At 44.3% G+C, this 25,316-nt stretch overlaps 1 protein-coding gene and 1 pseudogene across 1 annotated transcript in view; one reads left to right on the top strand and one right to left on the bottom strand.

Moving 5' to 3' along the window:
- The window catches only part of SYT1 (synaptotagmin 1), a 261,220-nt gene that overhangs the window by 172,095 nt on the left and 63,809 nt on the right, over positions 1-25,316 (top strand). The window lies entirely within an intron of this gene.
- LOC107113825 lies at positions 16,268-18,129 on the bottom strand (annotated as a pseudogene).

Raw genomic sequence — 25,316 nt, 5'->3', positions numbered from 1 at the left:
GGGAGATTTTTGCTGGGGTGCCCGGCTTCGCGCACCTCTGGGAAGGTCTGGGTTGGCCCTGGAGGCCTAGCAGAGACGGGGGAGGAAGCCAACTTACCCTCCTGCTTCTTCCTCGTTCTGGAACAGAATGAGGCTGGAAGCAAAGGGCGACCGGAAGAAGGGGGCAGGGCTTCACCATGTGACCACCCCGTCCCCCGTGCCTCTCTCCCAGAGCGGCATACCGGCGTGCTCTGGCCCGATCCGAGGCCTGGTTGTAACACTATGTTACCTGGTATTTATCTGAATGCAGTTTCTGCAATCTGAGTTCCAAGCATGGTGTAAGAAACTTAGTGGCCACCAAAAAAGAAAAGAAAAAAAGACTGTAATTCACCAAAAGCCAGACATACTGACACTGAATAGTATTAGCATTTAGCAAAGGCAAGTAGCAAGTATGACCTTCTTGAAGGTGGGGGAAGGAAAGGAAAGATATGAAATGCTCATGTGGGATGACTTTTACTGCATGTCTGTCCTCATAAATGTATCCCTTTCCTCACTGGATCCTGAAATGAAACAGTGGCAAGCACTTCCAAATTCAGAACTTTAGTGGATACTTACTAGGTTTTTATTCAACTGAATACCGGAAAATAGAGGTCACATGTGTAGGTAGCAAGAAGAAGAAGAAGAAGAGATTGGATTTATAGCCCGCCCTTCATTTGGAGTCTCAGAGCGGCTTACAAACTCCACTCCCCTCCCCTCCCCACAGTAGACACCCTGTGAGGCTGAGAGAGCTCTGACAGAAACTGCTCATTTTTGAGAACACCTCTGACAGAATTATGGCTTGCCCAATGTCATCCAGCAGCTGTGAATGGAGGAGTGGGGAATCAAACCCGGTTCTCCCAGATTAAAGTTCATGCACTTAACCACTGCACCAAACTGACTCTCATGTAGGGTTGCCAGCTCCTCCAGTGGGGAGAGACCACCGATCAGCTGGCTAGTAGGGGGACTTACCAGAAAGCGGAAGGCCCAGCAACACCACTAGCAATGTGGCAACATCACTTGTGCACAGAAAGTGATGTCATCACACCAGTGTTATCTGAGCTATGCTCTGGTATTTGGGTAAAAACTCTGTAGTAGAAGCCATTTTTACCATAGAGTTTTTGTCCAAATACCAGTGTTACCAAGACCTTGCAGCTTGATGACATAACTTCCAGTGCACACTGGAAGAGATGTCCCCATGTCGCCTAGGCCTTCCTCTCTCTCCTGTTCTCCCTATCCCCCAACGGTTATCAGGAGGAACCTGGCAACTCTAGTACTATACCTCCCTTCATGGTGGTGTTGGAACATATCCAGGCTGTGTATACACAATCAAGTCTGACCCTGATACTTAGAAAAAGAAATATAGATGTTTGTAAGTAATAAGATCAATTTTATTGACTACAGAAGGAATAGAAAAGGCATATTATGCAAGCACTTTCTGCAGATAATGTATTTTACAGATCATACAACCTGCATATACATTTGTTTGTAAGAAAAAAGCAATGCATGTTCACTTTACAAATGAAACCTGTTACAAATGAAATAAATGAATCACACGTTCAGCTGTACAGGCATTGAATGTAACATGAGAATTACTCAACGTATGTATGAACAATAAAGAAGTGTACACTGTACACAGATTGTATATGAGTTCACTGTAATTTGTGGACAGGGCTTGAGAAAGGGAGCAAGGAGGAAAACAGGGCAGGCAAGGATAAGTGGGGGAGCCTGGCGGTGAGGGAGCCTGACAGGACAAGATGACTGAGGGAGAAACAACTGTGGAGAAGGTGTGGTACATTTCTGGCACAGACAGAAAGCTGCAGCAATTTCCTCATCTCTATGATTACCCTGCAGAATTTGTAGGAGTAACGTTGCTGAAAGAAGATCTTGCTGAGCCTGAGAATAGTTCCTGCCTTTGAGAGCCCAGATTTCTTCCTAGGGGCTGGCTGTATTACTTGGTGGTATTTCGGTAATGGTGCTTATGTGGATTATTTTGTGAATTTGCCAGCTGATGTTCTTGCAGTTGATGTAACTATCATTTGGAAAAGTTATGTCCTATTTTGTATTTCCTTCTAAATTACTGTCTAAAGACAGCTCACTGTACTTTAATATTATACAGTGCTTATATTGTGTATAAACTGTGTTAGAATCCTTTGCTTGTTTAGGCAGTAGATTATCCATCGGGTTCATTAGGCTCTGAAATAGGCCCAGATTCACCCATATTAAGAATAAGGAAACACATTCTGCATTTTATTTTATTATTTCATCAGGCAGCAATCAAAATAAATTTGCCTTGAATACTGAAACTCATCATCCTTACCTTCTCAAGTCATGAACACAGCTATTGACACTTGCTAGTAAAAGGAGCTTGACAAGTAGCACTATTTCCCTTTGGAAATAAATGTTTTAAATTATTACCTGTTTAGTTTCTAATTAACTTAAGCATCTGGATCCTGTTAGCTGGTATAATCAAGCAGTCAATGTGTGTTACATCTGATGTGAAAGATTATCTAAATTTGCAAGTAGCTACAGGCAGAGCACAGGAATCTGAATCATTATGTTCAAAGTCTTCATATGTTACTCTATATTAAGAAGTCATTTGCCCTGCATTAAGAGTTTGAGGCCTGCACTACATATTACTAGTTCAATACTACGTGCACTATTGTGGTCTCTGGGGAACAAGCACCAGTTCCCTGTGCCGTGTGATAATTTATCAGAGGGGGGGGGGAACTAAGAAGGTACACAAGAAAATGGAGAAGAGTGTCCAGTCCTTCCCAAGACAGTGAGCCAATAGTGTAACTGATGTAACTTTGGAGCCTTTTGAAGAGAATGGCCTATCATTGCTATACTCTTTGGTGGCAATCGCTGACTGATTCTGCTCATTGGGAAATGGCCCTATCAGTCATATATCACCTCATCTCTCTTTCCTTCTCCATGAACTTTAAGACAGCTAAGCAGTAAAATAATGGGCAAATATGACTGTGTCATTCTTTCTCTGTTTGTGTTCATTATAACAGCTTTATTAAAATCGAGGGGGGGCAGATTATAATGAGTTACTATCCAAATGAACATCCCTACTTTCTCTTTGTCTTGTAGATTGATTGTGTAGACCTTTAAATTGCTTGTCAGTTTGAATCTTGGCAGGAGCAGCCCAACCACTAGGCAGCCCTAGACAATTGTTTTGGGTACCAGAGGTGCAGAGGGGTGCAAACCAGCCTTGTGCCTCCCCAAAAAATAACCAGGTCTGCTGCAGCAAGCAGCAGCCTGGTTAGTGCCCCCTGGCCCCAGTAGGTGGCTGCAGAAAACCTCCTGTTTTCCCCTCTCCCTCTCAGATGAACAAGGGGCGGTCCCAGGTGCCCCTATTTCTCCTTCCCTCACCATTGCACTGCAGGAGGAGGAGGAGGAGGACATATGGTGGTTTTCTGTCTTATCCTGCTCAGGGGTGGGTCAAGGAGGTGGTGATGAGGGTGGGTATTGCCACAAGGAAGTGGGAGGGCAAGGAAAGTGGACATTGCTGCACAGGAGTTCTGGGAGGTTGGAGAGAGGAGAATTGTCAGATTCATCCACACAATCAGGTACATCCCATATGGAGAAATGCTAGAGTGCATCTGGTTGTACATACGTAGAACTGACATTAATTTTCATGACCCCAGCTTAGTGTTGCCAGGTCCCTCTTAGTCCCCGGCAGGGGACTTTGGGGGGGGGGGGTTCTGGAGAGGGAGAGGATGTTCTCAACCTGATGATGTCATGCAAAAGTGATGTCATCACATTGGGGACCAGCACCCCCCACACACCTGTACTCCAAGCACCAAATTTGCCATTTGGAGTTCAGGCACGCACCTCCCCACTTCTTGTCCAAAGCATTTAAAGGGACCCTTTAAATGCTTTAAGCATGAAGCATGGGGGCACCTGAACTCCAAGTGGCAAATTTGCCTTTTGGAGTTCAGCACGCACACACACACCGCTTCTTGCCCAAAACATTTAAAGGGCCCTTTAAATGCTTTGGGCAAGAAGTAGGGGGGTGCACACCTGAACTCCAAGCAGTGAATTTGCTGTGAGGAGTTCAGGCATTTGGCCAGTGGCCACCACTCTCCCTCCTCTTCTGCAAGATTTAGAGGGCCCTCCAGCTGGTCAGCGGGCCACATGCTGGAGAGCCCATTAAATCTTGCAGGAGGTGAGCAAGAGGGGTGGTCACCGGTGGTCATTGCTGGGGGCAGGGCTTCCCCCACCAGCCAGGTGGCTGGTGGCAAGGAGCCCACCAAATCAGGGGATCTCCTGTCCCCACCTGGGAACTGGCATCCTTATCCTGGCTCTACTTTTATGGATCCTAGCTTCCTGAATGGAAGCCCAATTCCTGAATGGCAACACTTCCTGAATGGCAACACTTCCCCACATATTTTTGTATGTGCATACACAGCTGCAGGAGCTGCGGTGGCTCAGCTGCCTGAACTGCAGGCTGTGAAAGGTCGGTAGTTCAGCAGTCCGAGACCCGAGGTGCCGCATGACGGAGTGAGTTCCCGTCTTTAGTTCCAGCTCCTGCCAACCTAGCAGTTCGAAAGCAAGATATTGCAAGTAGATGAATAGGTACCACTTCGGTGGGAAGGTAACAGCGTTCCGGCCACACGACCACAGAAACGTCTTCAGACAGCGCTGGCTCTTCGGCTTTGAAACGGAGATGAGCACCGCAACCCTAGAGTCGGATTCGACTGGCTTTCGAGCAAGGGAACCTTTACCTTTACACAGCTGCATGAAGGAGTTTGACAAAGTAAACTGGCTTTTACTTAGAAGCAACTCCCTTTTTATCCAGTGGGGCTTACTGCTAGGAAAGTGCGCTTAGGGTTGCAGCCTTACCTTTCCATTTTTTCAGACAGCCCAGTCTAAGGGTTGGATTTTCCCACAAGGATGTCTCTCTAAATATATTTTACTAAACTTATTCCTAGCACTGAAAACATGGCACATGGGTAATTAATGCCTCTTTGCCCTTTCTAGCACATTATGATCTGAGTAGCATAGACTAAATGGGTTGTGATATTAGAGCTAAAGAAACATTTGTTCAGAAGAGTGGACCTAAGTAATCTTCAGGTCTGTTCCTGTACTATACGCAGGGGGAAAAGTGTTATCAAAATTTTTGCACCCCTTTTTGTCTGCATAGCAAATAAAGCTCTCCCAAGTGATCAAATTATATTGCATATGAAATGAAGCGATAGTTTTCTGCAATTAGAAATCTATTTTAAAAACACTGTTCACATTCAGAAAGGTTTATAAAAGAAAAAAGAAAAAAATGTTTAGAGTCAGAATTCTTAAAGAGATAGAGAATGCTCATGAATTATGCAAAGTGGACTTTCTATTTTAATAACTTCATTAAAGCACAGAAAAACTAAAAAAGGTAGCCAGCCAGGGCTCTAGTCGGGGGGGAGCTCTCAGGTACGGAGCTCCGGAAGAGAACCTCTAGGGGGCGGGGCGGTCACGTGGTGAAGCCCCGCCCCCTTCTTTACCCCGCCCTCTGCTTCGATCCTCATTCCGTTTGGGAATGAGGATGAAGCAGGAGGGTAAGTAGCCGGGCCTTCTGACACACTTCCGGTGATGTCAGGGGGCGTGGCCTTCTGTCACTTCCGGTGATGTCAGGGGGCGTGGCATATGCAAATAAGTTATGCTAATGAGTTATGCTAATGAGCTCCGGCAGCTCTTTTTCTACAACAAGACCCCTGTAGCCAGCCATCATGAATTTAATATAATATACTTGGAAGAATACACTACAATCTGTATGATCTTGGCAACAGACTTACTGGGGGGATATCCCAGTAATCACTGTGAACAATGGCTGAGTTTTATTAAAGAATTATATGAGCAGTTATAAACAGTTCTGTACTGGTCAACTGAACTAATTTCAAAACCTTAAAAAGTCAGAAACCCTACTAAATATGTCAGCCAAACATTATATTATCATATCCCCTTTGATCCAGAAAACATAATGGGTATCATGGACCTACACGGACTAAGGCCTTGTAGTATAGAAATTGTGGTAAGGAGTAGTATTGAATAAGATTCAGAGAAAAAGGTGGTGGAATCCAAGTGTCAGTGACTAATGCTGTATAGTACTCTAGGTCTTAAGAAATCAAAGCAAAAGAGCAGATTTAGGTTGCCAGAAAACATCCTAAATGGTTGTTTCACACAACTCTGTGAAATTCCTCATGAGCCCTTGACTATTGATTACATCACAATAAAGCTCAACATCAAAGAAAGAAAGGTGCAATAATGGATGCATGGATGAGTTTCTGTAATAGCCAACCAGTTCCACCAAACAGCCCTCTGTCCTAATCTCAGTTTGATCTCAGATTGAGAGCAGCATCTCTGAACTTCAAACCCTGTTAACTTTTAAAATTGTTCTAAATTGTGTCACAAACATTTTGCACATGAATATCTATGCACTTTTGCCCCCATCCATCCTCCCAATCTGTACAATCCATCCAAGGGGGGGGGGGAATGAACTTGCAAAGGAATTTATTTCCATGGTTGTATTTAACCTGCTGAGGCAGAGGCAGAGTATTCCACCCTTGCCCATTGTGCTGGCAGGACTCCCAAAATTGAATATGTTCATGTTAACTGAATCAAAAATCCTCTGGGTGTTCTTGTCTTTCCATCTGGGAGCTATAGTTCGATCCACTAAGTCCTGAGTATGCAACAACATGATGAACATGAATCCCTCAGATTAATGTTGTCGATTGCACAGGTACAAAAACATAAGATATAAATGTAGTTACTTTGAAATGATGCATGACTTGCCTATGATTACCCAGGGCAATACATATACCCAGTGAAGCACTAAACCGTCAGCATGTGCCAACAGCAGCTACCCAGTCATGTTGAATGCTGCCATTGAGCATATGCAAAACTGCTTGGAATATTGCTCATTTTAAATGGAGAGCAATCATCAGTGCATCAGTGTAATTGTACAAAGTGCTCAGCTCAAGAGAAAATGGGCATTGCTAACAAGGGAAGTTTGATTTTCGAACAACTTATTTGCCCTTCATCAGAGCTAACCAGAGTTTCCCTTGGAAAGCCATTTTTTCTGCCTTATTGTAGAAACCAGGGGCGTACAATAGAGCTCCATAGAATGGATATGTGACTCATGGCACTTTTGATTGTATATAACGAGTTAAAGGTACTGTGCATCTCTCTCTTCGTGAACCACAAATCCTTATGGAGCTCAGGCAAATCGGTACAAGAACTGGGCCAAAGTAGTAGTAATGGCTGATGGGAGAAACTCCACCTCAGAACTGAAAGAGCTTTATGCCACGTACTATGGCATCTTTCTTAGGTACAGTCAGAGGTTATTTTGGGGGGGAATGCAGTTCCCTCAGGTGAGGTACGGGGGCGGGGCACATGATGAAGCCCCGCCCCTGCTTCCGGCTGCCCCGCTTCCGGCCAGGAGGAGGCAGGAGCAGAGGGAGGGTAAGTTGCTTCCTCCCTGCCTCTCCCCACCCCTGCCTGCCTGGGGCCAGGGAGGACCTTCGCGGGGCTTCCTTGCACTCCCGCCGACCTTGCAGGTCCACTGCCGGGCCCCTCATGGGGCTCGGCAGTAGAGCTGCAAGGCCGCCACCGGCGGCCGGGACCGTTGGGAGCGGGGTGTGTGGCCTTATGACACACTTCCGGTGATGTCAAGGGGTGTGGTCTTATGACACACTTCCGGTGATGTCAGGGGGTGTGGCATATGCTAATGAGTTATGCTAATGAGTTCCCCTAGCTCTTTTTCTACGAAGCGACCCCTGGGTACAGTAGAATGTAGGATTGAGCTGCCAGTCCTGAGACTGCAGCTGTAGTTGTAAGATCATAGCCCATTTTGCTGATGCACTGATTTTCTATCAGCCTTGGTTCATTGTATCTGTAAACCGGAAATAATAATTAACTATCTTATAGAAATATGGGTGAGGATAAGAACATCAGTGCTTTTCACACTAGATGGTAAACAATAATAAATTGCCATCACAATATGAGCAGCTGTAAAACAAATTCATAAATACTGCAGGCTCCCAATTACAGCAAGTGAGTGTTTGCTGCACTTGGGGCAATCTGTCAGAGTGGCACGTAGGCTCATCAGCAGGTTTAATTTATTTTTAATAGTGCTGAAAGCTGTTTCGCTTGAGATACTGTCTGAAAAATATGGTTATTGTTCATTTTGGAAGCATGAGTTTGTGAGGAAAAAATAATACATGTACACTTAAATACTGAAGAGAACACGAAAGGCTGAAATGGTTTGTTTGAAAATGAAGGTCAGGTCAGTTTTTAAGCTGGGGAAAAGTAAGACAAAACAGAGAGGTGTTTGGAAGCATTAATGCTTTTATAGAGGTACACTGAAATGCAAACATGAAGCTTTGGAAGAACCTGTCCTACGTTTTATGAAAGGGAAATTACTGGTTAGTTATTCTATGAATTTTGCTCCTTGTCTGCACTCACCTGTGACCTAGATAGTAAATGTGGTCATTAGTGAATATAAGTGGGGACCTGCAAGAAACTTGCAGGAATGGCCATCCCCCATTCCCCCACACCTTTGCTCCCTCCCCTCTCCCCCTACTTCTCTGTCTCCCTTTCTCCCTCCTGCCACCCTTTCTCTTACTATCTCTCAATCTCTGACTCGCTCTCTCTCCCCCCCATCCCGGTCACTCTCTCTATTTCTCCTTCCCACCCCATCACTATTTCTTTCTCTCTTTTTCTTTCCCCCACCCCATAACTATTTCTCTCTCTCTCTTTTTCTTTCTCTCCCACCCTATCACTCTCTCTCTCTCCCTCTGAGCTTCCTTCTCCTCCACACCCTTGAGCCGACTAGCCAACCCCCTCATCAGCGTCATGACTGGTACAGCTGTGAAACAAAAATACACTGTATAAATAACGCAGACAAAATCACGCCCAAAAATATATAGGAATGTGTAGATCACATTTATATAACAAATAAGTGGAAGAATGTACACATTCTTATATATATTTTGGGGGCGATTTTGTCTGCGTTATTTATACAGTGTATTTTTGTTTCATGATTATACTGTACTGTGCTATCACTATTGTTTGCTAATGACTGGTACAGCTCCCAGCCTCCATTGCTGAGTCTACCACAGCTTTTGGGTTTTTTGGTGTATCCCATCCAGATATTTTTTAAGTCCTATCTTGTTCCCAGAGGTATTTCTTTATGAGGATGAAGCTGTTGGATACTTGAGTATGATAAAGTGCTTCAATATTATGAACCAAATAATACACTGCAGTGTTTCTTTAGAGAAGTATCCAAGATAGCTCCTAAATCCCAGTTGAGTCCAAAACAACATGAGATGGTTCTATGGATAAAATGTTCAAGAATTTCCTGTATCCCCCTCCCCCAAATATAATAATCTGATAATAAATGATACGTAATTAACAAGAAGGTACAATCCTGCCTCCTCTCCATCCAGGTGGCATGTTGTCAGTAAACTGTGGAGAATCTGTAAATGTACAAGGAGACTAGAAGCCACGTCGCCATCAGCATTCATCCCCATCCTCCTCTAGGTATAGTGCCTGCCCAAATTTCCTTTAAAAATGTGTCTCTGGAACAGGACTTACTTTGCCTTTTGATGCTCCTCTGGTACAGAAATCTATTTAAACAAATAAATACTATATCTGTAAACTGTTAGTTGCAAAGGAGGACTGCAGCACCTCTTTGATAAACTTCTTTTTCAATAAGGTGTTTGTTAGGAGTGGTGGCTGTCCCAGCGGGGGTGAAGGCGGCAGGTGTCCCAGTGAAATGCAACTTGAGCATTAATCAAAGTGTATTGTTTCAAGTCAGGCTTCATCAAGTATTCTTCAGCCATCTAAAACAAGTGTAAGAAAACTATAGGTCCTTAAGGTGAAGAATTGTTTTCACTGAGTGATTAATGGGGAGAAAGAGCTTGGTTTTGATACATTTCCTTTCTCATAATTTTGCCTTTTGAAGAGAGATAAGTATTTCTTCTGTTTGTCTTCACGATGTCTTTCTTCTGTGCTGCTGATGAATAAGCTATTCAAGGTTCTCTGCATGAATTCCTCACATTCTGTTGCGCCACCTTGTGATTTACAAAGAGCTACATTTCCCTCACTCCTCAAATCAAAAATTTAACATACAAAGCTTTTCTACAATATAGCCCCACATTTAAAACAATTTGCTAAATCATTTTAAAGAGATTACATAATTTACATCAGGTAAAATCAAGCATGGCCTGTGCAGTGTCTGCTTGGTGTATATACCAGTAGAAAACTGTATTTGAGCCATAAAAGTAAAAAGTGGCTTCACCCCTCTGAACGATTCCGGTTAAGTAATTTTTAGATTCTTTCTTGCAATTGGTACTGAATATTGAGTGTGATGAGGGGAAGGGGCTTGAGTTACCTGGCCTTAAAAAGCCAGTATTTTAGCTGTACAGGGAAACAAAACTATGTAATAAATATCAAAGCTATATAATCATTACTCATACAGGGCACACTGGGTGACCTCACAAATATGATAAGAAGCAGGATGAGCCATGATTGATTTCAAGACTGATAAGACCTGGTCAGGAAATACCTAGTTCAGATCCTCAGAACTTAATTAACTGCATCTTAGTCTACAAACAGGAGCTGCGGTGGCTCAAGTGGTTAAGACGCTGAACTGCAGGCTGTGGAAGGTCGGTAGTTCAGCAGTTCGAGACCTGGGTGCCGCATGACGGAGTGAGCGCCCATCTCTAGTTCCAGCTCTTGCCAACCTAGCAGTTCAAAAGCGAGAAATTGCAAGTAGATAAATAGGTACCACTTCGGTGGGAAGCTAGCAGCATGCCACGCGCCCTGGTGTTTAGTCATGCCGGCCACATGACCACGGAAACATTTTCAGACAGCACTGGCTCTTCGGCTTTGAAACGGAGATGAGCACCGCAACCCTAGAGTCAGATTCGACTGGCTTTCGAGCAAGGGAACCTTTACCTTTACTTTACAAACAGAACTCACTGAGAGACTCTCAGAACCCCCCTCTGTCACCTTTGAGAACCTCACAGAGGAGAGGTGAGCTGGCACATGACTGCCAATGAGCAAATAATGTCACGGTTTTTTAAAAAAAAACACTCAGAAGGACCCAGGAAAATATAGATTGTTTAGTATGACTTTGATACCAGGATAATACTGGAGTAGATTATGGAGTGTTCAGTCTGTATACATCTTGAAAAGAATGTAGTGAATGGTAGAAGACAGCATGGATTTGTCAAGAGTAACTCCTGCTAGATTAAATTTATCTCTTTTTTTTATCAAGTTACTAGCTTACCGGATCATGAGAAGGCTGTACACATAATGTATCTTGCTAGCAGTAAAGCATTTGATGTTCTCATTAGAAAACTGGTTAAATAAAGGCTAGTTGATACTGCTTGTCCGGTAGGTTCACAGCTGGTTGGAGAACCACATTCATCACATGCTCACCAGACTTGGAGTGGTTTTTGAGTGGGGCATGGCAAGGCTCTGTTCTCGGCCAGGTACTCCCCAATATTATATTGACAAGGGTGGAGGGTGGAGGAAATCCCTATCAAGTTTGCTGATGACATACAACTGGCAGGGATAGTTAACATTTTAGAAACATCTTACTACAAAATCTTGAAAAAACATTAGCCATATTTCAAGCTCCCTGTATGGATTTTGTTAGATCAAACAAAAGTGCAGAACTGTATATTTAATTTTTTTTTAAGTATGCACAATATACTCCAAAATTGGAGGCCAAGTTTACCCCATAGAAAATAATAGCCTTTTAAAATTTAAAGGGCCTGGAGATGCCAACTAATGGCTGGTTGGGTAGACCTGGCTTAGGAGGCTAGGTCTACGATCCACAGAGAATAATGGAGCAATTAATTTCCTACGGATAGTAGAGAGAACAGGTGTCCTGCTCATAAGAACTAATAGGCCCATTATTTCCTATGTGTGGTAGATATGCCCCTCTACTCATAGGAAATAATGGGACTATTATTTCCTATGGACTGTAGAGAGGCCACATCTATATATAGGGAAAAATAGGGGCATTATTTCCTATGGGTAGGACTGGCCTCTATATCACCTATAGGAAATAATGGCTGCATGGTACACCTAGCTTCTGAGAACCTGATCAGCTGTTGGTTTAAATTAAATGTTCAAGGGCCATTGTTTTCTATGGAGAAGGAGGAGGCGTGACCTCCAATTTGGGGTTTTATAAAATAATTGCCATCTGCTTTTGAACCGGAAGATACCTAAACATTTTCCTTTCTGCTATTTGCATAATAATTCACTTGCACAGAGACAATTTGGACACACACACAAAAAGCCTTTGCTTGTTTTCATCCTGCCTGCTATCTCCTCTCCTTGTTTACAGTTCTGGCACATTGAATGCTGATAGGTAACAGAAAGGAAGAATGTTATCATTCCAAATGCTGCTGCACAGCCCCCTCCAGTACACACACACACATGCACGAACACACGCCTCTTGCTTTTAGAAAAAGTCAGGCATTCTTTGAGGTAAATTTAAATCTGTTTTGGCATCTGTCCAGCCCTGCATAATATCAAGCAGGGGACATCCTGTCTGAGAGAACAGATTGTTAGTTCAATTATACTTCTGAAATTGAGTTAAATTTCCATGAAATCTGCTTCTAAATGTGAAAAGCCCAAGGGAATTGTTTTGACTTAAATTGCAGCAATCAGGCATTCCAAATAGGACGATGGCACACATGTAAGTATGTGTATTGTATGCTTGTTGGAGCTGTTTATTTCCAATAGAAATGTGTAAAAAGGCAAAGGTGAGCCAGTCTAACTAGAAAAGCTATGTCTAGTGCTGCCATCTAAAGGCAAAGTATAGCTTTTGTGCATGCTCATACTAAAAAAGAGAGGCTTTAGCATTAAACGACTTGTATATTATTCGTAATGAAATAAAACAAACCAGGAAGAAGCTCTGAACTCCTGCTCTGAGACCATCACTTGTCAACTGGCTTTTGCATAGCTGAGGGTAGGGTGAGGCAAAACCTGGTGAAGCCTTTGGAGACAGTGTAGGGACAGCAAGATCTCCTTGTAGCTCAGACCACCAGGCAAATCTGAAACAGAAGCCTTATGGGGGGGGGGTGTTCAGAGAACCTCTTTACTTGCTCAGGCTCTGTAACGGAATACCTAAGAACATAAGAGAACATAAAAACATAAGGGAAGCCAATGTTGGATCAGGCCAATGGCCCATCTAGTCCAACACTCTGTCACACAGTGGCGAAAAATACCAGGTGCCATCAGGAGGTCCAGCAGTAGGGCCAGGACACTAGAAGCCCTCCCACTGTTGCCCCCCCCAAGCACCAAGAAGACAGAGCATCACTTGCCCAGAGACCCTAATAGCCACTGATGGACCTCTGTTCCATATGCTTATCTAATTCCCTCTTGAAGCTGTCCATGCTTGTAGCCACCACCGCCTCCTGTGGCAGTGAATTCCATGTGTTAATCACTCTTTGGGTGAAGAAATACTTCCTTTTATCTGTTCTAATCAGCAATTTCATGGAGTGCCCACGAGTTCTTGTATTGTGAGAAAGGGAGAAAAGTACTTCTTTCTCAACCTGCTCTATCCCATGCATAATCTTATAAACCTCAATCATGTCACCCCTCAGCCATCATTTCTCCAAGCTAAAGAGCCCGAAGTGTGTTCCATAGCACAGTCACTGAGAGTGTCTAGAAACTCAATCTCTTTTCCCCAACTTTTTTTTTTAGAAGGGATTTTGACTACTTGCTGAGCTGTTACTCCTTGCCTCTCAGGGAGCAGGAGAACCAACATCTTGCTTAGTCCAGGGAATAGCTATGAATTATCCCACTACCACATATTGTATGGGTGTGGGGTGCTGGCTTATAAAATAAGGGGAAGAGCTGGGGTGGAGGCATTAACTGTCTAGAACGGGACACTTTGGGAGCAAGAGAACCTTGTCAACCAGGAGAAGTCAAGTTAGCTCACAAAGGGTGCCAAGTGACCTAGAAGTTCTGTGATCTCTCAGACCTCTGCTCTTATTTGTGAAATTGGGGGGGGGGGGGGGGCTCCACGCAAGACCTGGCTCTGATGGAAAGCTCCAGCCAGAGGGTTAGCTCAGCGTTGACCCTGGGGACAGATGGCAACTACGCCCCAGGGGAGGATATGGTACAAGAGCCCAAGGAAGGGAGAGACAATGTCAACCACCCTGTATGGAAACCTGCTTCAGGGAAGGAGGCTGGAACGGCTTCAGAAACTGCTAACTGGGGTCAGAGGAGGGTAATGAGATGAGGCAAAGGGTGACCCAGCGTCTCCTCTGCTGTAGGAAAGAGGCTACTTAAAAAAAAAAATTAAATACATTACATATATCAAACACAACACATATATTGAAACTATAAATAAAGCATATAAAGCTGTGAAGATGAATAAGCCCTGGTCAACCATCAAAACAAAAGGATCTGCTTATATTCATATCAAGTCCACATAATTCTCATCATTCGGTAAAATGTCATTTTCCATCAAATAATGAATAACAGGAGACCCCAATTCAGTGTATGCTAGTTTCTGTTGATCTGATCTGTTCAGTTGTGTATTATTATTCAGTTTACCTAAAATCTAAAAGTCCCACAACTTTCGGAGCCAGTAATCTATTGTCGGCATTTCCTTATCTTTCCATTTTGAGGCTAACAATGTTCTAGCTGCCGAAATTAGAGCTGAGGTCAATTGGTTGGGTTTTAATTTTCCAGATGGCATTTTCCAATAATCTAATAGCAAAACCTCTGGCAGAAACGGATGATCCATCCCTGTGATATTCTTGATGTTTAAGAGAATACCTCCCCAGAAGTCTTGTACTTGTTCACAAGTCCACCAACAGTGGAGAAAATCTGCTACACAGCCACATCCCTTTGAACATCTTGGAGAATTCTTTTTGTTGATACAATGCATTCTTGTAGGCGGTAAATACCATCTTGTCAGTAACTTAATATATTGGTATTTAAGAGAACATATATTTGATTTGAAACATACTGCCTCCCATATACCTGGCCAATCCTCCTCCGAAATCCTCCTTCGAATTTTGGAAGACGCTACTTTCTATCCCCATGGGTGAGTTTCTTCAAACAGGTCATCTAGGCAAAGAGAGGAAATGAAGCTGTTCACAAGTCCACCAACAGTGGAGAAAATCTGCTACACAGCCACATCCCTTTGAACATCTTGGAGAATTCTTTTTGTTACAATGCATTCTTGTAGGCGGTAAATACCATCTTGTCAGTAACTTAATATATTGGTATTTAAGAGAACATATATTTGATTTGAAACATACTGCCTCCCATATACCTGGCCAATCCTCCTCCGAAATCCTCCTTCGAATTTTGGAAGACGCTACTTTCTATCCCCATGGGTGAGTTTCTTCAAACAGGTCATCTAGGCAAAGAGAGGAAATGAAGCTGGCGCCACCAGCTGGGACTGCTGGAGAGACTTTAAATGTTTAAAAAGTACAAGTTATTTTAAGCCCCCAGAACGAGAACCATGCTGGCTCGGGAAGAGAGGCCTGGGGAGGGAAGAAATCCCAGGCTGGCCCAGGAAGGAGGAGGAGGAAGAGATTGGATTCATACCCCGCCCTTCACTACCCAAAGGAGTCTCAGAGCGGCTTTCCCTTCCCCTCCCCACAACAGACACCCTGGGAGCAATGTTCCCTCTAAGCTATGGAGTTTTATGAGCAAAAATTCTACCTTGTGAGCTAGTGGCATTAAAGTTGTGAGCCAGCGATTTGGCTACTGCATAACTTAGTTTGCTCTGGAGCCCTCCTTCCTGAGTAAAGACAAAAATGTGTGCGTTGGAGGCTAAAAAACGGTGAGCTAGCTCACACTAACTCAGCTTAGAGGGAACACTGCCTGGGAGGTAGGTGGGGCTGGGAGAGCTCTGACAGAAACTGCTCTTTTTTTTCAAGAACAGCTCTTATTAGAACTACGGCTTGCCCAAGGACATCCAGCCAGGTGCAAGTGGAGGAGTGGGGAATCAAACCCGGTTCTCCCAGATTAGAGTCCGCGCACTTAACCACTACACCAAACTGGCTCCAGAGAGAGAGAGAGGGAGGGAGAGAGAGAGAGACTCTCTCTCTGGGAAGGGAAGTGTGGCGAGGCAATGAAAATGGGAGAACTTCCTACTACAGGTTTGTGTTTCTCTCTGGCTGGAGTCAGTCTGCAGGCATCGCTCTCTCTGGTCCTGTTTCAGCCGTACGAAGAGACAGTAAATAAACCATTTGCCACTGGAGTCCAGGTCCTGGCACTAGAACCCTCCCCCCTCTCTCCCCCACTGCCGATCCACGCAGAGTCCCACAAAGGAGCAGTGGATGGTGGGGAACGGCCGCTTTAACGGAGGTCCTCCACCCTGTATGGTCTTCTTGATGCGCAGAAGCATAGTGGTGAGCCACTGGTCCAGGCGAGAGATCAAGTTGTACTCCTTGACCAATTCAGTGTAGCTGTTGATATTCTGTTCTTTGTGAGCGTCCAGCAATTTTTTAACCAGTTTGCACTCCCTGGAATCTGAGAAAGCTGGGAACATTTCTTTGTGTTTCTGTACAGCCAGCTTGGCGCTGAGCATGTCGATGCAGACGTGATACAGGGAAGCCTTGAAGAAGTACTCCTTGGCGCTGTACTTCAGGAGGGGGCTGTCCACTGCACTGATGCCCACCTGTTTGTAGATCTCAATGGCCTTCTGGTACTGCTCCAGCTGAGCGGCGTAGGTGGCCACTTTCAGCAAACACTTGTTAGCGGAGCTGTTTGATTCTTTGCCTTTATAATAACCCGCAACTTACTCATAATGGGCTATCGCCCTTTCGATATCCACCAGCTCAATCTCATAGATCTCTGTTATTGTTATGTGATGCTTGGCTGCGATGGTGAAACGGCCCATGTATGTGTAGATCTCAATCGCTCTGAGCAGACAGTTAATGGCCTCTTGTGGATCAGCTTTCTTGAAAGCTTTGCCAGCATCCACAAAGCTGGTGGCTGCATCATGCTTGTTCTGCAACTGCAGATGAAGCTGGGCTACCTGGCAGAAAGCATTCCCCGCGGCACTTGCAAACCACTTGCAAACCACCCTTTGTACCTTTACTTTTACTGATAATGCCTAACTTTTCATGCTACCTGAACAAGTATTCTATTTAATTGTCATGATGACTGCAAACAAAGAAGATATATCTAAGCCATATTTAACAAAAAGGAAAGTTGAATGCTAAGAATGACCTCATTCTTGGTATCATCTTTTCCATAAGGTTAAGGAAATGCCTCTGATTCTAGGTAGTATTCAATTTTAAAAGCAGCCAGTTCAATCCTTAAATCAGCACTTAACTTGTGAAGTGGTAACCTTGTCGCATTTTTGTAGCACATGTAGTTTCTTTTGTGAAAGAAATGAACAATAGTGAATGAGAGTGAATAATGCACTGTGCTCAGCTATCACATATGTAAAAGGTGTGAGCAGAGATTGTCAGGCAAGCTACACTGAAGGGAGTAAGGATGAGGGGAGAGCGCAAGGTATAAATACATCACTTGATTGCCTTATTAGATTATTTTAAAATCCCATAGTGATAATCACAACAGTATGTATTCTACAGCTCCTTGTCAGTATCACAGGTGCTATTCCATAGCACCTTTATTTGGGTTGGAACAAAAATATTGTGTTAATTATATAAATAAAATTAAGTACTTCATTAATATAACAGTCTTTTAAAGCATTGCTTTATACATAGGGAAAGTATCACTTTGAACTTGAATTTCTTTGCCTGATTATTACTTACTCAATGGTAATCCTACAATATATATTCTTTCTACTCTTTTGTTCACAAGAAAATGAGGGCACACTATTATGCCAAGAAGAGTTTTAAGAGACAAGAGGGAATAGCAATTTATAATTAACCTTCCAAATGCAGTGTCAAAGGCTAATATTCCATTAAATAACTTTAGCATATGTGTTCTCCAATTAAAGACAGCAGCAAAGTTCTGCAGGGAGGCAAGATCAAACTCATATAGATTATGAAAAAATAGCAGACAGGATTATTACATACTGTAGACATCTCAAAGCTGTCTTGTACCATTCCCTCAGAGTTCCCATATTCCATTTACCTTCTTATGAGAAGTATCATAAGACATGTACACTCACTTTACAAACTTTACTCACTTTACAAACATGGATTATGCACTGGGCTATATCCCTATAATACAGAAGCTATTAATCAGTTTGCTGGATATCCCAAGAAACCTGCATAATTTTGTTGCAGCCCTGGAGCAACAATATCATACATCCCACCCTACAATAACAAAAAACACTAATATTGTTAAATGTTATGTATAAGGTAAAGTAAAGGTACTTTAAATGTTATGTATACCTGCATAATTCTTAGGTAACCCATATTAGTCATTAATTAGTCATTAATATGGGTTACCTAAGAATTAGGCCCAGCAGACTGAGTTGAGGATAAAATTTCTGTACTCTTAGTTTTTGTGCTTCAGGGAATAAATTGTTCATGAGATGAATTCTCTTTCATAGCATAGCATTGTACAGTACATTTTGTGCTTTTCCCTAAATGTGTACTTTAAGACCTTCCCTGAAGCATTTGTCAAAGGTCACTGCTGAAGGCAGAATAGTACTTGTAAGAAGATTTTACAAAGACATCTGTCTAGTCATATGCTTATCCATTGACTTTCAGTCATATGTACTCCAAAGTAAGCTTGCAAAAATAAATGGGAATACTCATGACTGAGAAGGATTTCTTTAGCTACTTCAGAAGACCCCAAACTGCTGCAAGTTAGGCATCTAGAAAGAAAATTAAGCCTGAAATTTGGCCCATTTCTGATACTGATGGAATACAGAATATGGTTGAATGAACTGAAAAACGTATTCACACTGAAAGGTAAATGTCTTATTTCTGAGGTTTTATAAACTCTTTGGCATCTCTGCAGCTGCAATTATCTCAGGTTGCCATTGCATCAGATAATTCTTACCAGGTATTCATGGCCATAAGACTTTTATATGTTATTATGTGAAAGCCAAGGTGAAAATATGGGCTGGTATGCCCTTGGCATAGGGGATAAGGTTTACCTACCCACACCTGTGGTCCTTATCAAAATCAGGCACCTGAATGCCTGGAAGTTAAAAACATGATTTGCCTACTTTGCTGAGCCATGGTGGAATGCTTGCTGGCTGGAATGCAGGAGTGTGTGCCATTGTTTCTCTGTCTCAGCCCAGCGTTCTATGGCCCATATAGAAGACCAAGGATGGCAGCTGGTTAGCTACCTTCTTGGCTTTGGAGGATGATGACAGCACTGGTCTCATGCTTTCTCTTCCTCCAAGATGGCATCAGGCCTGCCCACCTTAGGGAGAGAGGTAGAGTGTCAGCCAAGCGGCTGTCTTGGGCTTGGTTGTCATGGAGATGTGGGGGGTGAGAACAAGAATGTATACTTTCGTTTCTGGCCTCTGTGCTGTTTTCTATCCGATGTGCCATGTAACCTTGAGACCTGCACTGTCTTTGGTATTCTCTTTCCCCTGGGAATTTTGGGCTGTTGGTTCAGTGGGCTTGTAGCTTAGGTGTGATTGGCCAAGAGCCACTAATGCTTCATTTGATTGCAGTATAATTGCTTGCTTCGCATGCTTGACCCCAGTTCTAACAAAGAACATTATGGGTCTGGATCCTATCAATGTCTCAATAAATTTTAATTCTTCTGAATGACTGTTATTGAGAATGGATTTCTTCAGGGGCTCTGACAAATTGTTAGAACTCCACAAAGTTCCCGTACCTCGTACACTGCAATGGCTGGCGGGCAGAACAGGGACGTCCTGGTAACTACTGGTGAGGACACAGAACCGAAGACTACAACTACCCCCTTGACTACGGAGGAGCCCAAAGGTCTTGGTGTGAAACCCAGGGACTCGTGGGCTCACATACCCACGTGGACTGAAGAGAGCTGGGTGCTGACACCAGATCCCCGAGGAATCACGTATGAGAGGCACTACAAGAGTGCCTGTGGGAGCGGCTGCAGCGGCCCATTTCGGGAAGACGCAGCCTATTTCACCATGATGGAAAAAGTAGACCTCGAATGAATGCTGAAGAAATTCCGGGGGGAAACCGAAGAGCTGAGGTGGGAGTTCCATGAGATGATGCTGGGATTGCCCAGGCTCATTGCCATGAGCATCCAACATGAGCTGTGGACAGTAGCAGCAGGCACCCCCTGCCCAGGTGCCACCCACACAGGTGCCTCCAGTGCAAGTGCCCCCTGGGCAAGTTCTGCCGGGGCAGGTGCCACCGGGACAAGCGCCTCCAGTAGTTCCCCCTGGTCCACCAGTGCCTGCTGCCCTGTCACCAGGACCCGAGCAGCCCCATGAGCTGCTGGATGCCACCTTCGAAAGCAACCCAGAAAAGCTGGCTTTCTTCCTGCTGCCGTTGTCAAGTTCCTACGGGATTGGGGACCCACGCTTGCCTCAGACGAGCACCGGGTAGATTACATTGGCTCGCGCCTGAGAGAGTGAGTGGCTGATTGGTTCGTGGGCCTCCACAATATCCAAGGCCCCGAGCTCCGCAACATGCACACGTTCCTGTGGGCTCGCCAGAGGAAATATGAAGACCCCCTCAAGCTGGAGAAGGCCAGGAACAAGCTGCGGGCTGTACACCAGGGAAACCGATCGGTGCACATGTTCTTGGATGAGTTCAAGATCTACGCAGCAAAGGTACAGGGGTGGTCTGAAGAAGTCCTCATTGAGGTCTACCGAGTGGGTCTGAACCATGCCTTCCTGGAGAAGGTGCTGAGCCAAGGAAATCCTTTGAACCTCAGTGGATGGATCAGAGATGCCAGTGAAGCCGAGAACCAAGCAGCCCTGATCAAGATGTACCAGCCGAAGAAAACCCCAAAACCCCCGGGGGGGGATTGAAGGGGCAACGCAACAAAGCTCGAGATGCCATGCGAGACCAACAGATGAAACAGGGGTTGTGCCTGAGATGTGGAGAGCCGGGCTCTACACTACTAGCTGCCCTTGAATAATTTCGCCTTGTTCGTTGTTCCTGAACAGAAGTTCATGACAGATCTACCTTCACAAACTTCCACAAACTTTTAGAGCAGTTTCTGCGGTTCGTGGTGGTTTATGGATGGAGCTGAAAGCAGGGATTTAACGGGACTCTGAGACCCGTTAAACCCTTGTTTCTTTTCCCCACGAAAGCTGCAAAAACAACTGAGCAACTCGAAGGTGCTCCCCCCTGTGCAGCTGTTTCAGGCTGTCTTCTTCAGGGGGGAGTGATTCCCTGCTGTGCAGCTGTTTTTTGCATCATTTTGCAGTCCATTTAAACTTTAAAGGGAATGCAGAACACAGCCTTAAACAGCTATGCAGCAGGGAGTGCCTCCCTGCCGGCACAGCTGTTTTTTGGGCTGCCTTTCTGCAGTCCTTTTAAAGTTAAATGGACTGCCAAGACATCCTGAAACAGCTGAATGGCAGGGAACAAGCTGCTCCCCACCACTCAGCTGTTTTTCGGGCTTTCTGCAAACCCTGTTGAAAGGGACTGTGGTCCCTTTCAACGTGGTTTGCAAGGCCACAAACCCGTTCAGTTTGTGAATGATCCTCCCAGTTTGGTTTGTGGTTTGGCCATGAACCAAACTGAACCACCCATCCTTAATAAAGATACTGCTGCATCTTTTAAACCCATCATCTGCTTTTTTGGTAACAAGGATTTTTCTCTGTTGGAAGAATCAAGAATAAGAGGATTGCTTGCAGATCGATCTGTGCTAGTTTGTCAAACTTAGTGTTTGTGTACCTATTCCCACCCCCACCCCTTGGAAGCTTCTGCCACTACAATAGCAGTTTTCGTCACAAGAGTTTGTAGGCTCTAGTGACAGTTGTTTAGGAATAAATAGGTGGCACCTTGAAGAATAACTCGGTTTTATTCCAATATAAGCCTTTGTGGATTTCTTCAGATTCTAAGGAACATTACTTTTTAGGAAGATTTAGTGGTTCCTTGGCTTTTGTTGCATCCCCCCTCCCCCCAATTTGTAGGACTTACCCAAGAAGGTGCACTTCACACTGCAGCTTTACATTATTTAGAGATGGAGTATATGCTTTTATCATAATTTATCTTTCCTGCTAAGAGCTTTTGAATTATTTTTTCTAGTGCATTATATTCTTTCGTGTGTGTGTGTGTGTCTGTACACACCTGGACGTCATGGTTGACTTCTGGCGACCCCTAAGTGGGGCTCAGATGTTTCAGAGAGGTGGCTTATTATTGTCTGCCTTTGCATCCCAGCCCTGGTATTCCTTGGAGGTCTCCCTTCCAAGTAGTTGCCAGGGTTGGCCCTACTTAGCTTTCGAGATCTTATGAGATCAGGCTTGCCTGGGCTATCTGGGTCAGTGCAACTAATGCATTATATTTTTTTTAATTTTATGTACAGAATTTGTATCTTGCCTTTCTGCCCTTACAAGGGCCACCAAGGCAGCTAACAATGTAAAACACACATAATAAAAGCATATTTTAAAACCCTTAAAATCATTCCCCATTAGTAATCATTAAACCCATTAAATAACAGTTAAAATACATAAAGAACATAGTTTGTCTTCTTTATTATTGGTTTCTACCTATTGGAAAGGCATGTTTGCATAGGTGAATGCAACTGGCATGCTGTACGTGGAAGAAGCAATAGGATTGTGCCATTCTTCAAAATCCATGCTGAATTTCACTACTATGTCATATGGAGTATTCCCATAACATTTGTGGGAGTTGCTACAAGGGTTAGTTCAGGCATTTATAAGAATTGTAGTCTATAATACTGATAGTAGTTTTAGGCATGGAAATCTTGCACAGGGATCCAGCATGTCGGGGTGGGGGGGAGCAATATGAGAGTTTCACTAAGAAATTTCACCCTTTGTGGAAGACAGCACAAAATTCCATCCCAGTCAAAACAGGTTCATTGTAATGCAGGAAACATCAGTATATCTCGCCTATCTAGGTGTTGTGTGTCAGAAGGTTATGAGGGATTTGAATAGGGAATTCTGATTTAGTGATATCTGCCCCAGATGAGACCTGAGATGATTGCTTGTTCCTGGAGGGTAACTGAAAACAGCTCATCATATGGGCATATGTGGAGGTAATGCATATACCGTTCTAAAAGATTTAATATCCTTGGTTGAAATACAAAAGTGTATAGCTCAGAGGTTAGGAAGGATGGTTAAGCTTAAAATCACTTGGAGACAGCCAATTTTTAAGTTGCCATGGAAAAGGATTCTCAGACAATGAGAAGCTTTTACATTAATAATCTTTGTAAGCCTTGTGATAGAATTGTCTTGTTGAAGAGCAGTCTCTTCTTTGCTTCTACTGACATACACACTGATAAAATCATAAACTAATTATAGAGTGTTATAATGATTTCTGAGCTCCTTCTCCAAGAGCTTTGTAATCGGTGTAAAGATTGCTTCTCTGATGCTTTTGCCTTCCTGATAGGCCTTGCACATTATCCAATGTGTTTATCTATCAGTTATTGAGATCTGTTCCACTGCTTACAAAAATGCAAGTTTATGGAATTCATGGTGGAATTTTAGTTGTGAAGGCCCATCCATCTGGAAATGGTCATGCGGCACACGCGGGTCTCGAACTGCTGAACTACAGACCTTTCACAGCCTGCAGTTCAGCGTCTTAACCATTTGAGCCACCGCAGAGGGAGGTGAGTACAAACAGGCAGGTCTTACCTCAAAACTCTGAACTACACAGTTGACCAATGGGGAGGGGGGGCAAGGAGGCAGCAGCCTGCCAGGCACATGAAAAATAATTGGAGTAACAGATTTTGCCCCTTTTTTACACCCTTAGGGGTCGTGTTTCTCAGAAATCTCTTTGTGGGCTTTTTGACGTCATGGTAGGAATGCACTCCCATTATTTTGGGTTTCTTGGTACAGGGGTTTGGCCTGGGCATTGAATTGGGGGGGGGGTATTAATCCCCCTTTTTTACAAAATTGCCTCACATTTATGTTACATTTAAGAAGTGGGACATAAGTATGTATTCAAAACACCATCCAAGCAATCAGATATTAAATAAGTTCATATGAACCAATTTTCTAGAACCCACATTGTGAGAAGTTAAATAACCTAATAAAGGAAACCAGTTTTCTACAAATTTGGGGTATATATCCATAGTGGGTGGGAGTGTGGCTAAAGCCATTGGTGAGGCTGGGCTGGCTAAGGTGATCCTGCTGGAGTGGCGTCCCTGATGGATTAAAGTACTCTGGCCCTGCTCCTACACTTGACAAACACCCGCCTGTGTGGTGTTGGGGGGGATCGTGTTTAACAGCATCAGGGAGACTGGACCAGCAGCAGGGCTAAGGCAGTCCTGCTGAGCAAACCTCCCCGATGACTGTAAGCATCCCAACTCCTCTCCTACACCTGACAGCCAGATGCCTTTCAGGTGTAGGAGGGGGAGGGGGAGGAGTATTAGAAGTCACTGTGGAAGCTGGGCTGGCAGGATCACTAAGGCGTTACTGCTGGGGCAGGCTCCCTCGTGGCTTTAAGCACCCTGCAACTGTTACTGCACTTGACAGACAACCGCCTGTCAGGTGTAGGAGGTGGGAGGGTGTTTGAAGCCATGTGGAGGCTGGGCCAGCAACATTACTGCACCTCACAGGCAGCTGGTCATTCCTGATTTCCTCAGCTGTCATTAGCTCTCTGCAGACTCCTGTAACTGTTTTTTTATAACCTCAGAACACTGAGCTCTGCAGCTGACCAATCAGAGGGAAGGGGTGCAAGGAGGCATAGGAAGCAATGGGGGGAGCACATTTTACCCCTTTTGATCTCCTTAGGGGTCGAATTTCAAAAAATCCCTTCTTAGTGAGCATCTACTTCATGGTAGGAGCACTCTCCCCAGATTTCATGTTTCTAGGTCCAGGGGTTTTGCCTGGGTTCATTTTACGGTGAGGAGACTTTCTTTTATATCTTAGATCCCTTCCAGTCCGGCTTTTGCCCTGGTCACGAGGCAGAGACGGCACTGGTTGCCCACACAGATGACCTTTGTAGGCATCTGGATCGAGGTGGATTGGCGGTGCTGTTGTTGGACCTGTCAGCGGCATTAGACACTGTCGACCATCAGCTACTGGCCCGCTGCCTCGCCAACATAGGAATACAGGGGCTTGCTTTACAATGGCTCACTTCCTTCCTCCAAGGTTGGGGACAAAGGGTGGTGCTAGGGGAATAGCTGTCCAAGAGGCACCCACTGGATTGTGGAGTGCCTCAAGGGGCAGTGCTTTCCCTGATGTTGTTTAACATCTACATGCACCCCCTTGCCCAGATTGCCTGGAGGCATGGGCTGGGGTGTCACCA

The sequence above is a fragment of the Gekko japonicus genome, unplaced genomic scaffold (assembly GCF_001447785.1).
Source record: "Gekko japonicus isolate JY-2015 unplaced genomic scaffold, Gekko_japonicus_V1.1 scaffold118, whole genome shotgun sequence".
NCBI classification, from domain to species: domain Eukaryota; kingdom Metazoa; phylum Chordata; class Lepidosauria; order Squamata; family Gekkonidae; genus Gekko; species Gekko japonicus.
This window is presented reverse-complemented; position numbering and strand designations above follow the sequence as displayed.